Raw genomic sequence first — 15,734 nt, 5'->3', positions numbered from 1 at the left:
CCCGCATCCAGATCCAGGAGCAATTCACCCTTGTGTACCCGTAATCGAAAGATGGGTGACCATTCACCACTCACTGCTTGCAATTTGAGCTACAGGGCGGATCCCTTAGAGTAGACTGACGTCAATGAGAACCAACGGGGAGAGATTTCTACAAAATGGGCAATATAGCCCTTAGTATAAACGGAATATTTTTTTTCATCCTTTAATTTTCTTAAACCACCAATTGGCACTAGACGGTAAAAATGTGGGAATTTCAGTCTTCTATGAAACCCATGTTTATAAATGTTTACGACAGGCAAGGCCTCTTTCATGCGTGAAGAGCAAACGGATGAGGAATTGGCTGAAGTTTCATATCTGACAAAATGTTAAAAACTTTTGTTTTAAATGCATGAGGAAAAAGTCGTTAAGAGAGCATCATGCTATTCAATGGCCAGTAGGCATATGCCACAGGCATAGATCAATAGGCCATCACAATAAAGCAGTTGAGTAGACTTGATAGACAATGGTGGTCGGCAACAATAATAGTGTATTGCATATTCACAATGGCAAGATTTTCTTTCCCAATTGCAGTGACGAGTTAACCTATAGTCAGAGCAGTAATGAAACCTTCATATAGGCGACGGTATGTGCATGAAACTATATAAAACAATTAAACAAATTGTGGGGGTTGACAATAGTAAAAAAAAAAAAACAAGACAATAAACGGGGCTGCAGGGGGCTCTTCTCATAATTAGGCCCAATAGGTTAGCCGGACTAAATCGTTTACAATTTGCGGGCAGGTATGAAGACAGGTTTTTATGTAGCCTACCATTCCGAATATGATAGCTTCAATATTACTTGAATGACATACATTTTAAAAAGATGGCTTGTCACAGTCTCAGGACAACAACAGCACAGCAACACAATATATCGACGAGACGCTTTCACCCCCTGGTGGACATATAACACAATTCTTATATGAATAACACTCCAGACGATTTGGTAGCTTCGCTGTGTTCGGAATATTGGTTCGACAACGCAATGACTGAACAGGATAATATATGTCAAATAATAAGCATAAGGAAAAATTATGCCCTTATGCCGTGACATTGTGTTTGCAATGCCGTGACCCGGATTCGAACCGGGGTTGCTGCGGCCACAACGCAGAGTACTAACCACTATACGATCACGGCGAGCTACCAGGGCTTACACTGAATGGGAGATATTGGGCTTATAACCTAGCCAGCGGTGACGCATTCAACTACAGATAGCTATTTAAATTGATAAATATGTGGCTAGAACCTTTCTGTATTTTATATTAATTTCAAATTTCGAATGGTATGTTTAGTAAACTATTCAGATATACTGAATCTGAAGTAGCTTAGAACTAGCCTAACTAACGTTGGATGCTGACGCCTGTCCATAAACAGTAGCTAGGTAGCTATCTTTATTTTTGCTTGGGAAATTTCAATTAGAATTGGAAATGTTCAATGTAATTAGCTAACTAATATCCTCTGGTTCTTCATCTGCTCATCATGCTTGCTTATGTTTGTGTTAGCCTTATTTGTCTTCTGATGTGTTATTTTTTCTTTCAATCAATGGAATTGTAGACTTCTTAAAATGTTAAATAGGCTATACAGTGGTTTGCGAAAGTATTCACCCTTTGGCATTTTTCCTATTTTGTTGCCTTACAACCTGGAATTAAAATATATTTTGGGGGGGTTTGTATCATTTGATTTACACAACATGCCTACCACTTTGAAGATTCAAATATTTTTTATTGTGAAACAAACAAGAAATAAGACAAACAAACTGAAAACTTGAGCTTGCATAACTATTCACCCCCCCAAAGTCAATACTTTGTAGAGCCACCTTTTGCAGCAATTACAGTTGCAAGTCTCTTGGGGTATGTATGTCTTTATAAGCTTGGCACATCTAGCCACTGGGATTTCTGCCTATTCTTCAAGGCAAAACTGATCCAGCTCTTTCAAGTTGGATGGGTTCCGCTGGTGTACAGCAATCTTTAAGTCATACCACAGATTCTCAATTGGATTGAGGTCTGGGCTTTGACTAGGCCATTCCAAGACATTTAAATGTTTCCCCTTCAACAACTCGAGTGTTGCTTTAGCAGTATGCTTAGGGTCATTATATATTTTTATTTTATTTCACCTTTATTTAACCAGGTAGGCCAGTTGAGAACAAGTTCTCATTTACAACAACAACACAGAGTTACACATGGGATAAACAAACATACAGTCAATAACACAATAGAAAAATCTATATACAGTGTGTGCAAATGTAGTAAGATTAGGGAGGTAAGGCAATAAATAAGCCATAGTGGCATAATAATTACAATTTAGCAATTAAACACTGGAGTGATAGATGTGCAGAAGATGAATGTGCGAGTAGAGATACTGGGGTGCAAAGGCGCAAATAAATAAATAACAATATGGGGATGAGGTAGTTGGGTGGGCTATTTACATATGGGCTGTGTACAGGTGCAATGGTTGGTAAGCTGCTCTGACAGCTGATGCTTAAAGTCATTGTCCTGCTGGAAGGTGAACCTCCGTCCCAGTCTCAAATCTCTGAAAGACAAACAGGTTTCCCTCAAGAATTTCCCTGTATTTAGCGCCATCCATCATTCCTTCAATTCTGACCAGTTTCCCAGTCCCTGCCAATGTAAAACATGGTGTTCTTGGGGTAATGAGAGGTGTTGGGTTTGCGCCAGACATAGCGTTTTCCTTGATGGCCAAAAAGCTCAATTTTAGTCTCATCTGACCAGAGTACCTTCTTCCATATGTTTGGGGATGTAAGGGTTGTCCTCCTCCTCTTCAGACGAAGAGGAGGAGTAGGGATTGGACCAAAGCGCAGCGTGATAGTTTGACATAACGAAGTTTATTAAAGTAAAGACGAAAAACCGAAAACACTTCAACAAACTACAAAATAACAAAACGACGTAGACAGACCTGAACATGGAACTTACATAAATACACGAAGAACTCACGAACAGGAACAGACTACATCAAACGAACGAACAAACCGAAACAGTCCCGTGTGGTGCAACATACACAGACACAGAAGACAATCACCCACAAACAAACAGTGTGAACAGCCAACCTTTATATGGTTCTCAATCAGAGGAAACGTCAAACACCTGTCCCTGATTGAGAACCATATAAGGCTAATTACACCTGACCTAAACATAGAAACACAAAACATAGAATGCCCACCCCAACTCACGCCCTGACCAACTAAACACATACAAAATTAACAGAAAACAGGTCAGGAACGTGACAGGGGAGTCTCCCACATGCCTTTTGGTGAACACCAAACATGTTTGCTTATTTTTTTCTGGCCACTCTTCCGTAAAGCCCAGCTCTGTGGAGTGTACGGCTTAAAGTGGTCCTATGGACAGATACTCCAATCTCCGCTGTGGAGCTCTGCAGCGGAGATTGGCAACACAACAAACCTGCCAAGAGAGGGCCTCCCACCAAAACTCATAAACTTTGAACATCCCACGGAGCACCATTAAATCCATTCTTAAAAAATGGAAAGAATATGGCACCATATACTTATTTTCCACCATAATTTGCAAATAAATTCATAAAAAATCCTACAATGTGATTTTCTGGATTTTTTTTTTCATTTTGTCTGTCATAGTTGAAGTGTACCTATGATGAAAATTTACAGGCCTCTCTCATCTTTTTAAGTGGGAGAACTTGCACAATTGGTGGCTGACTAAATACTTTTTTTGCCCCACTGTATGTGAGTTAATCAAAATTGGGTTTGTTTTCAAATTCTTTGTGGATCTGTTTAATCTGAGGGAAATATGTGTTAGGAAGGTTAGGATGTGCAGCTCAGTTTCCATCTCATTTTGTGGGCAGTGTGCACATAGCCTGTCTTCTCTCGAGAGCCAGGTCTGCCTACGGCGCCCTTTCTCAATAGCAAGGCTATGCTCACTGAGTCTGTACATAGTCAAAGTTTTCCTTAAGTTTGGGTCAGTCACAGCGGTCAGGTATTCTGCCACTGTGTGCTCTCTGTTTAGGGCCAAAAAGCATTCTCTCTCTCTCTCTCTCTGCATGCTGGGAGTGTTTGGTGCATGCTGGGAAGTGTATGATCGAGGGAGTGCGTGTGTTGTGTGGAGTTAGATTTTCAGAACTTTCTTTCGGTTTTCTCTTTCTTGGTGGCATTCTTTGGTTTCTTCTGTGCATGATTAAGATTATTATATATATTTTTTTTTGTGTGGTAGAATTAAGTATTTAGGTTTTTTCGTATCGAAATTACCTTGATTTTGGCGGGGATGGCTTCCCGAATTGGAATGCCGTCCCTGTCACTTCGGCACGGCTTTAGGTGTGTTACTGAAGCTACTGTCACGGTGGAGGATTTTCTGGTCGCCGTAGGAGAGAAGGTAGGCTATGAGAATATTGCTTATGCGTCACGGATGAACAAAGCGGTGGTGGTATTTCTTAAAGAAGAGCGCCTTGTTGATCGTATGGTTGAGCAGGGCGTACTTTTTAAAGGAATGTTTATTCAAGTTACGCCGCTTTTTTCTCCGTCAACAAGGGTAACTATTTCAAATGTACCACCGTTTATTCCAAATGAGCTATTGGAGCGCGAGTTATTGCGCTTTGGGAAGTTTGCAAGCTCAATTAAGGTTGTTCCGTTGGGTTGCAAACACCCGGCGTTGAAACAGGTTATGTCGTTTCGGCGACAGGTGTTTATGTTTTTGGACTCACCGGAGCAGACTTTAGAGATATCGTTTAAAGTCAAGTATGACAATAGACTATATATGGCTTATGCTAGTACGGGTAGTCAACGGTGTTTTGAGTGTGGGGATGTTGGCCATAAGCGACATGCTTGCCCGAAAAGGGAGAAGGCAGAGGGAGGGGCGCAGGTGGTCATCATAACGCCTGGGCCCACTGATGTAGGGAGAGGTGGGCTGATAGTGGTTGAGCAGCCACAAGCACCTGTTGCCGAGGAACAAGTTATCCGTGTTGAGGCCACGAGTTTGCAACTTGTATTAGAGGGAAATATTATGCAGCAGAAAAATATTGTTGTAGAAGGCAAGGATGGATCTGAAGAGCCAGTTCCTCAGACTGGTGAGGAGGTGCCCAGTATGAGTACTGGGGCACAGGAGGGGGTTCATATGGAGTTAATCTCCCAGGTAGTGGAGGAGACGCCCACTACGAGTAATGGAGTACAGGAGGGGGTTCAAATGGAGTTAATCTCCCAGGTAGTGGAGGAGATGCCTGGTACGAGTAATGGAGTACAGGAGGGGGTTCATGTGGAGCTAATCTCCCAGGTAGTGGAGGAGATGCCTACTACGAGTAATGGAGTACAGGAGGGGGTTCATGTGGAGCTAGGCTCTCAGGTAGTGGAGGAGATACCCACCACGGGTAATGGGGTTCAGGTGGGGCTAGTCTCCCAGGTAGTGGAGGAGATGCCTGGTACGAGTGATGAGGTGCAAGTGGGGAGTGTTGAAAGGGATGTGGTAGAAGGGAGTCAGTGGTCTGTGGCCTCAGCTGAGGAGGATCAGGAGAAGGATATGGATATCTCTTCTGATATGACAGCAGCTGGTGAGGACTCAATTTATGATCTAGAGGAGGTAAATGGTTTTCTGGATCAGACCTTTGGGATATCTGTCAAATTGGCAGAATATTTTGATGTTGATAAGTTTGTGAGGTCAGCTGTGATGTTACAGAAGACGGTGGGGTTGGACGAGTTGAGTGAGAAGAAGCGGTTTCGCTTGAGGAAATTTGTTACTGCTGTTACAGCAGCAAAAGGTGGTGGGAAACGTGGTCAGGTTAATAAGAAAAAGAGTAAATAATGATGATGATCATGCTTCATAGGGTGTCTTTTTTCTCTTTGGTTTCTCTGTGGTATCTTCTGCTTTTCCTTTCTCTTTTCTACATGGAGGTACTAAGGGTAGGCTCTCTCAATATTAATGGGGGAAGGGACAGAAATAAGAGGGCTTGGGTATTAGAAGAAATAAAACAGAAAAGGCTTAATGTAGTTTTCCTACAGGAGACACATAGTGATGAGGATAATGAGGTTGACTGGGGAATGTGGTGGGAGGGGCAGCATATACTCAGTCATGGTACTAATTTCAGTGCTGGGGTGGCCATCTTGTTTTCCTCAGGCTTAGGGGTGACTGTGGTATCTACAACAGAGATTGTCAAGGGTCGGGTTTTATTGGTCAAGGTGGATGTTATGGGTTTTTTTTTTTTTTTTTTGAATGTTTATGCTCCTAATGAGGGTACCGAGCGTCTTGTTGTGTTTGATAAAATAAAAGAAACCTTAAGACAGTGTGACCAAGAGGGGTGTATGGTTTTAGGGGGGGACTGGAACTGTACTGTGGATTTTACTGTTGATCGCAACGCTGAAGAACCTCACCTGCGGTCAGCCACTTTCCTGTCTGGCCTATTAACTGAGTTAGAGCTTTCTGATGTGTGGAGAGTAAGGAATGCAAAAGTTAGGCAGTACACATGGTTGAAAGTGAATGAAGGTCGTGTCAGTGCAGCAAGGTTAGATAGGTTGTACGTATCTGATCAATACTGTAGTAGGGTTGGAAGGTGTGCCATTACTCCTGTGGGTTTCTCTGATCATCATATTATTACTGCTGATATTCACTTGTCCTGTCCACGAAGGTCATCACCTTACTGGTATTTTAATGTTAAATTGTTACATGATGTCAAGTTTTGTGAAAGGTTTTTGTTGTTTTGGGAAAAATGGAGGGTTACAAAAGGGAATTTTGAGTCCTTGAGACAATGGTGGGATGTTGGGAAGGCCCAAATACGAGTATTTTGTCAACAGTATACTGCTTTGTCTCAAATTGAAGTTAAAGAGACTATCAAGGCCAGGGGTGTCAAACTCATTCCACGGAGGGCCTAGTGTCTGCAGGTTTTTGGTTTTTCCTTTCAATAAAGCCCTAGACAACCAGGTGTGGGGAGTTCCTAACTAATTAGTGATGTTAATTCATCAATCAAGTATAAGGGAGGAGCGAAAACCCGCAGACACTCGGCCCCCCGTGGAATGAGTTTGACACCTGTGATCAAGGCCCTTGAACAGGACATCAAATCAATTGAATTGAAGCTGCTCACTCAGAATGACCCTGGACTAGTCATGAACTTACAGGACAAGAGACATGAACTGAGGTCGTTTCTGCATGAAAGAGTGAAAGGTGCCTTGATTAGGTCTCGTTTCGCTTCCCTCAAGGACATGGATGCTCCTAGTGCTTTTTTCTTTAACCTTGGACAGTCGAAATTACAACGTAAACAGATGGTCTGCCTTCGTCTCCCTGATGGGAAGGTGACCACGGATGACAGTGAAATGCGTCAACATGCCGTGGATTTCTACTCTGCCCTGTATAAGGCGGAGGATTGTGACTCTCTGTGTACTGACCAGTTGTTACACGGTCTTCCTCAATTGGGAACTGAACAGAGAGTCGCATTGGACTCTGACATTACACTGCAAGAGCTGTCCACAGCAGTTATGCAGCTCTCAACAGGCCGAGCCCCTGGCATTGATGGTTTACCATCTGAGTTCTATAAGCATTTTTGGGGGTCTATTGGGGAGGATTTTTATAAAGTGGTGTGTGAATCTTTTCATGAGGGTTCTCTTCCTGTATCCTGTCAACGTGCTGTTCTTTCACTGTTGCCAAAAAAGGGGGATTTGGCTCTCATAAAAAATTGGAGACCTGTTGCTTTGCTGTGTGCAGAATACAAAATAGTTTCTAAATGTCTCTCAAACAGGTTGAAAGAGTATCTGGGATTGTTGGTCCACAAGGACCAGTCCTACTGTGTACCTGATCGCTCAATTGTTGACAACTTGTCTCTGATAAGAGATGTTTTAGACATTTGTAAACTGTCTGATGTAAATGTGGGTTTACTTTCTTTGGATCAGGAGAAGGCTTTTGACCGAGTGGACCACCAGTATTTGTTTAAAACGATGAAAGCCTTTGGGTTTGGGGATGTTTTTTTGTCTTGGATGAATTTACTGTATGCTGGGGCCTTGTGTATGGTGAAGGTGGGGGGTGGTTTGAGTTGCCCCATCCCTGTCCAAAGGGGCATCAGGCAGGGATGCCCAATTTCAGGGCAGTTATATAGTCTGGCAATTGAACCAATGCTTTGTTTTTTAAGAGCGAAGCTTACTGGTTTCTCTGTGCCAGGTGTAATGAAGGGACCCACGATAGCACTGTCTGCGTATGCAGATGATGTGACAGTTTTTATTACAGGGGCTGAGGATGTTAAGGTTCTCTCAGACGCTTTAATGGTGTATGAGGGTGCCTCCTCAGCGAGAGTCAATTGGGGAAAGAGTGAAGCGCTGTGGGCAGGTCAGCTTCAGATAGGGTCCGCTCCACGGTTACCAGGGGGGCTTCAGTGGGGCAGAGATGGAATGAAGACATTGGGTGTTTTTCTAGGCTCTGATGTCTTTCAGAAAAAGAACTGGGAGGGTGTAGTGGAGAAAGTGTGTGCCAGACTGTCAAGATGGAAATGGGTGCTACCCCAGTTGTCTTATAGGGGAAGGGTACTGGTAATTAATAATCTTGCTGCCTCTACCCTGTGGCACAGACTAATGATTTTGCAGCCACCAAAGGGTCTGATACAAGAGCTTCAGAGGACCCTTGTCAACTTCTTCTGGTCTGGACAACACTGGATCAAAGCTGCAGCCCTGTACCTGCCACTGCACGAGGGGGGACAAGGAGTTGGAGTTGTGTTTTTAATTGATGTGTAACTGTGGTTTTGTATGAGTATTTATTGTGTGGTGGGTTTCCAGACCCAATAAAGATTATTTAAAACTCAAAAAAACTCTCTCTCTCTCTCTCTCTCTCTCTCTCTCTCTCTCTCTCTCTCTCTCTCTCTCTCTCTCTCTCTCTCTCTCTCTCTCTCTCTCTCTCTCTCTCTCTCTCTCTCTCTCCTGTGTCCACTGAGCCGTTGGGACCGCCCTTCAACATCATTGGATAACGCTGGGCAGGCCTCTTGCTAGCTGTCACTCAAATGCGAGAGGCTGAAGCTCATTGGCTAAAACTCAAATTGCTAGGGGGCTGGCCCAAATGGGATGAAATGTAGGGAAAATGGCACAGCACAGCTTCAAGAAAACAGTCGCTTTTAGGGCCGTGCACAGATAGAGGGCAGGTGTTCATGTTAGAGAGCAGGTACTCATTTTCATAGGCCTATTTATTCCTGAAACAACACAGAAATCACAAATTGTAAGCAAGCTAGTTGCCTCCTAAATACATGATTGACATCAGGAAAACAGGGTAGGCTATCAGCTGATCGTTCATGATTGATGTAAATCTGATAGTTAGCTAGCTCGATTATATTTTTACTGATTGTGGTTTAGCTTCAATGCTCCTTAATAATAACTTGGTAATATAATATTCAGAATAACAGTGACAAAAACTGTATACCCAAAAGGGCACAGACCTCTTATCTGTGCACGTGCCTGGTCGCTTTCAAACTAGGGATTCCGTTGCTAATTGAGGAAAAACAGTAATTCAGGTCATAGATTATTGACACATCCAGCCCAAAGCGAGAGGTTAAAAAAAGGTTTCTTAGTCGCCAAAGTACCGGAGCATGTCTTTAAGTTGTAAATATATTTTTTCTTAAGGAATATGTGTTCACTGTGGTGGTAATGACTGTGTGGCAGTAATGACAAGGTGGAAAGGGATATTTACAATATCATTGATTGCTATAAAGACTGTAAAATATAATTTGAGTATTGAGCAGGGGTATACCCATTTTTACAACAGTCATACAAAAAGTCTCTACATTCTGATGGTAATAACCTGGAAATCGTCATTACCAAAATATTTTGTGGTGGTAATGACAATGTTAGTCATAACAATTTGCTACATTTCTGGATTTAACTACCAGTTGAACCACCATCATTTGATCAGCTATCATTTGATCATTTCCAACCACAACATGAGATGTATTCTTTCAAATAGAGGACAATCTTGATGAGTTATACGCAGAATACAAATATGATCTTATCTTTACATATTCAAAGTGACTTTTCTTGAAGGTGGAGATATAATATCATACACTCTCCATGTCATATCCTTGTTCTCCCTTGCCACTTCCCAGTGATTTTAATGATGCAATACTGAGTAACAAATGGCTTATGATGTCACGACTTCCGCCGGAGTTGGTCCCTCTCCTTGTTCGAGCGACGTTCGGCGGTCAACGTCACCGGCCTTCTAGCCATCACCGATCCACTTTTCATTTTCTATTTGTTTTGTCTTTGTTTTTTACACACCTGGTTTCAATTCCCTCATTACATGTTCATTATTTAACCCTCTGGTTTCCCCCATGTTTGTGTGCATGTTTGTTTTATTGTAAGGCTGTATCTGACGGCTGGTATATTGTTGCCAGGTTTTGTTATTACGCCCGTTTATTTCGTGGTACCGGTATTCTTCCAGCACCATAGTATTGTGTTTATACTGGTGTTTTCTTGAATTAAATACCTTGTCCACGCATCTCAGCTCTCCTGCGCCTGACTCCTTTCACCAGTTACCCACAGCCTTGACATATGAACATCAAATATTTATTTTGTTTCCTTTTTTTACTCTTATTCTAAACAGGTGCATAAAATATTTTCTAAGTGTAATACATTGCTGAATATCAAAAGTCTGGGTGAAGGACATGGCAAAAAAAGTGTAAAACAGTGAAATCGAGACATGAAATGCTTTAGAAAATGAACAGAAAAACTAAATTGAAAGCTGAAAGAAAAAGCTTAGGTCCAATGCAGCCGTTTTTTATCTCGATATCAAATTTATCTCAACATAAAAGCAGCTCTTTCACTGTATTAATCCAACCTTATAGTGTGGAAATATACAGTACCAGTCAAAAGTTTGGACACACCTACTCATTCAAGAGTTTTCCTTTATTTGTACTATTTTCTACATTATAGAATAATAGTGAAGACATCAAAACGATGAAATAACACATATGAAATCATCAACACCAAAAAAAGTGTTAAACAAATAAAAATATAGTTTAGATTTTAGATTCTTCAAAGTAGCCACGCTTTGCCTAGATGACAACTTGCACACTCTTGGCATTCTCTCAACCAGCTTCACCTGGAATGCTTTTCCAACAGTCCAAGGAGTTCCCACATATGCTGAGCACTTGTTGGATGCTTTTCCTTCACTCTGCGGTTCAACTCATCCCAAACCATCTCAATTGGGTAGAGGTCGGGTGATTGTGGAGGCCAGGTCATCTGATGCAGCTCTCCATCCCTTTCCTTCTTGGTCAAATAGCCCTTACAAAGCCTGGAGGTGTGTTGAGTCATTGTCCTGTTGAAAAACAAATGATAATCCCACTAAGCGCAAACCAGATGGGATGGCGTATCGCTGAAGAATGCTGTGGTAGCTATGCTGATTAAGTGTGCCTTGAATTCTAAATAAATCACAGAAAGTGTCACCAGCAAAGCACCCCCACACCATCACACCTCCTCCTTGATAGTTCACGGTGGGAACTACACATGCAGAGATCATCCGTTCACTTACTCTGCGTCTCACAAAGACACGGCGGTTGGAACCAAAAATCTCCAATTTGGACTCATCAGACCAAAGGACAGATTTCCACCGGTTTAATGTCCATTGCTCGTGTTTCTTGGCCCAAGCAAGTCTCTTCTTATTATTGGTGTCTGTGCTGACAAACTGCCTGGGAGCTCCTCAGTGGTGAAACTCCTCCTCCTTCAATCAGTGGTGAACCAGGTGGAACAAATCTTCCAGGCAATCTGGGCGTGCCAGCACCTGGCTCTGCTGTTGTCTTTAGACCGCAGTGAAAGGAGCATTTATAACACCACAAGACCAAGGAAACTTCATCTTTGTGATCAAGGTGACTGTGCAAGTCCAAGCCCTCCACAAAACTGTGAAAGACAGCCGGTAAGCACCATATTGGCTAGACTGACTTAAGCAGTGCACTGCTAATGATACTCTGGAAAACAGAGACTCTTAACTCTTAACTTTGATAGGACTTTTGCAGTGGTATTTATAACTTCAAATGTTGTTTGTGGGGTATAAAGGAAAAGTAAGAAGAGCCAAATTCATTGTTGACAAAGAACTTGTTTGAAATGGTTAAAAGTAATTTAAACTTTGTAGAAATCTTAGTAAACCAAGTTCTTAATTCAGTAACAAATGTATAGTCTAAAAAATCTTTGGCTAAAAAATGTAAGATTTGTCTGCTTAAAACTACTGATTAGAAAATAAATGTAATTTTTTACTACTAAAAATATTTTGAATGTATTTGGCTAAAATGCAAATTTAGATAAAAATATACTGATTCTGCTCATTTGATTAAAAATGGTGGGTTTCTATTTTGGGAAACATTTGCTTAAAAGTGGAAACCTTGTATTTTATAATGGCAGAAATGTGTTTATCTGAGGTGAATGTGGATAATTTTGTGTTTAATTAGGCTGTCAACTCAAATAATAACTTGTATTTGTCATCTCCTTTTTTGAGGTTTTTCACCTGTTTACTGCCAACCAAAGAATGGTAAATAAAAGACAAACAACTGATTCCATGGCTGTTTATTGAGTGAAATCCAGTTAAAATCTTCATGTGGAGGGACTGTCCTTTTCAAGTGGGGAATTGCACAAGGAGGTCAAAACTTGACAGTGTCCTTTAGTAGTGGTTTCTTTGCAGCAATTTGACCATGAAGGCCTGATTCACACAGTCTCCTCTGAAAAGTTGATGTTAAGATGTGTCTGTTACTTGAACTCTGTGAAGCATTTATTTGGGCTGCAATTTCTGAGGCTGGTAACCTTAATGAGCTTATTCTCTGCAGCAGAGGTAACTCTGGGTCTTCCTTTCCTGTAGCGGTCCTCATGAGAGGTAGTTTCATCATAGCGCTTGTTGGTTATTGCGACTGCACTTGAAGAAACTTTCAAAGTTCTTGACATTTTCCCGATTGACTGACCTTCATGTCTTAAAGTAATGATGGACTGTCATTTCTCTTTTCTTATTTGAGCTGTTCTTGCCATTATATGGACTTATTCTTTTACCAAATAGGGCTATCTTCTGTATACCCCCCTACCTTGTCACAACACAACTGAGTGGCTCAAACACATTGAGAAGGAAAGAAATTCCACAAATGAACTTTTAACAAGGCACACCTGTTAATTGAAATGCATTCCAGGTGCCTACCTCATGAAGCTGGTTGAGAGAATGCCAAGAGTGTGCAAAGCTGTCATCAAAGCAAAGGGTGGCTGCTTTGAAGAATGTAAAATATAAAATATATTTTGATTTGTTTTACACCTTTTTGGTTACTACATAATTCCATATGTGATATTTCATAGTTTTGATGTCTTCACTATTATTCTACAGTGTAGAAAATAGTAAACTTTTTTTTTTTTTTTAACTGGAATTAATAGGTGTGTTGATTTTCCGGTATTTAAAGCATAGGGAAATCACATTTTGACTGCACTGGGCCTTTAAGGTTATTTTATTAACTAATTAATATATGTCATTATAAAAAATAATTAACCTGGGACACAAAAAAAGCCTGTAGTTGTAAAATCACCCATATATTTTTAAGACCTTAAACTATTGTAACCACAAGTTAAAAAGCAACTTCTCGTTTTGAAAACGGCCTATCTGGCATCGATATGGGTCAGAAACCTTTATTAGAGTGTACAAAATGTATTGTAAAGTATAAATAGGATTTATTTGGTCATAAAGTCAGTCTCGTCCAAAACTTAGATTTGCAAGGTGTCACATCCTGGCCTTAGTTATCTTTGTTTTCATTATTATTTTAGTTAGGTCAGGGTGTGACATGGTGAAGTATGTGTTTTTGTATTGTCTAGGGTGTTGTATGGTTTAGGGGGTTAAGTAGAGTAGATGGTTTAGTGTTCAGTGTAGGTGTCTAGGAAAGTCTATGGTTGCCTGAATTGGTTCTCAATTAGAGACAGCTGGTTATTGTTGTCTCTGATTGGGAGCCATATTCAAGGCAGCCATAGGCTTTAGCTGGTTGTGGGTAATTGTCTATGTGTAGTGTTTGTGTCAGCACTATTTATATGTATAGCTTCACGGTCGTCAGTTTGTTATTTTGTTAGTTTTTGTATAGTTGTTCGTTTCTTGTTTTTTCTCTCTTCTTTAATAAAAGAAGATGTATTTTGCACACGCTGCGCCTTGGTCCACTTTCTCACAAGAAGACGATCGTGACACAAGGTGATAGGAAAAACTTGTATGTCACGGAGTGAACTGTACCGTTGGGTTTATTTAAGTGATAATGCCCTCGAAGCAGGTGTTTGGACAATATTAGCACGGTTGTTCATCTCGGGCCGGCAAACAATGCCAATATATCCGCCAAACACCGGCTTCGAGGGCATTATCACTTTTATACAACGGGTTACTAACATTTTCAAATAATGATTTACATATTTTCATAATGTTTTTTATTTTGGTTAATTTATTCATGCTATTTCATCCTTCCACAAGATATAGTCCCGACACAAATCTAGGGTTGCTACCCAAGCTGGCTGGTCGTTCGTTCTATCGGTTCGGTTGCCAGAGATGCGACCCAGTCGTTCAGTCTTTGTGTTCTGTATCTATGGACGCGACCCAGTCGTTCGTTTTAAATGTTCCGTTGCCAGTTCTTATCCCTTGCTTGCTCGCTAGCCAATTACGGCTAACTTACGGTCACGTCAAACATTGCAGCCAGAATAACAACAGTAGCTGCATTTGCTTTTGTTTAAGCTGTTTTCTAGTGACAGTTATTTGGAAACATCCATAACAATGAGCCAATGAGGCGCGATTTCAGCCATGGGTGGGCCTGGGAGGGCATATGACCCCCCAAGGGGAACCAGGCCCTGCCAATCAGAATGAGTTTTTCCCCACAAAAGGGCTTTATTACATACAGAAATACTCTTCAGTTTCATTAACTATTCAGGTGGTTGGTTTCAGACGATCCCGTAGGTGAAGATGCTGGATGTGGAGGTCCTGGGCTGGTGTGGTTACACGTGGTCTGCAGTTGTGAGGCCAGTTGAACATACTGCCAAATTCTCTAAAACTATGTTGGAGGTGACTTATGGTAAAGAAATTAACATGAAATTCTCTGGAAACAGCTCTGGTGGACATTCCTGCAGTCAGCATGCCAATTCCATGTGACATTGTGTTGTGTGACAAAACTGTACATCTTTGTGGCCTTTTATTGTCCCCAGCACAAGGTGCACCTGTGTAATGATCATGCTGTTTAATCCACTTCTTGATATACCACACCTGGCAAAGGAGAAATGCTCACTAACAAGGATGTAAACTAATTTGTGCAGAAGATTTGCCAAAAATACACTTTTTTTGCACATTAAACATTTCTGGGATCTTTTATTTCAGTTCATGAAACATGGGACCAACACTTTATATGTTTCATTTATATTTTTGTTCAGTTTAGAAAGAAACACACCTGTCTATATAAGGTCCCACAGTTGACAGCGCATGTAAGACCAGAAACTATACCATGAACTCCAAAGAACTGACCACAGATCTCTGAGATAGAATTGTGATGGGGCATATATCTGGGGAAGGGGATAAAACAATTTATAGACTGTTGAAGGGTTTGAAGAACACAGTGGTCTCCATCCTTGGGAAATTCAAAAAATATGGAACTACCCAGACTGGCTAGAGCTGGTCGTCAGACCAAACTGAGCAACCAGGCAAGAAGGACCTTGGTCAGGGAGGTGACAAATAACCCAATGACCACACTGACAGAACTACAGAGTTCCTTGGCTGAGATGGGAGAACCTGCCAGAAG

At 41.3% G+C, this 15,734-nt stretch overlaps 1 non-coding gene across 1 annotated transcript; it reads right to left on the bottom strand.

Moving 5' to 3' along the window:
• Nucleotides 1–1,100: 1,100 nt before the first annotated feature.
• Nucleotides 1,101–1,172, bottom strand: trnah-gug. Its single transcript has one exon. It is a non-coding gene; the product is annotated as a tRNA-His (tRNA).
• Between the last annotated feature and the right edge of the window lie 14,562 nt (nt 1,173–15,734).

The sequence above is a fragment of the Salvelinus namaycush genome, chromosome 9 (assembly GCF_016432855.1).
Source record: "Salvelinus namaycush isolate Seneca chromosome 9, SaNama_1.0, whole genome shotgun sequence".
Taxonomy (NCBI): domain Eukaryota; kingdom Metazoa; phylum Chordata; class Actinopteri; order Salmoniformes; family Salmonidae; genus Salvelinus; species Salvelinus namaycush.
This window is presented reverse-complemented; position numbering and strand designations above follow the sequence as displayed.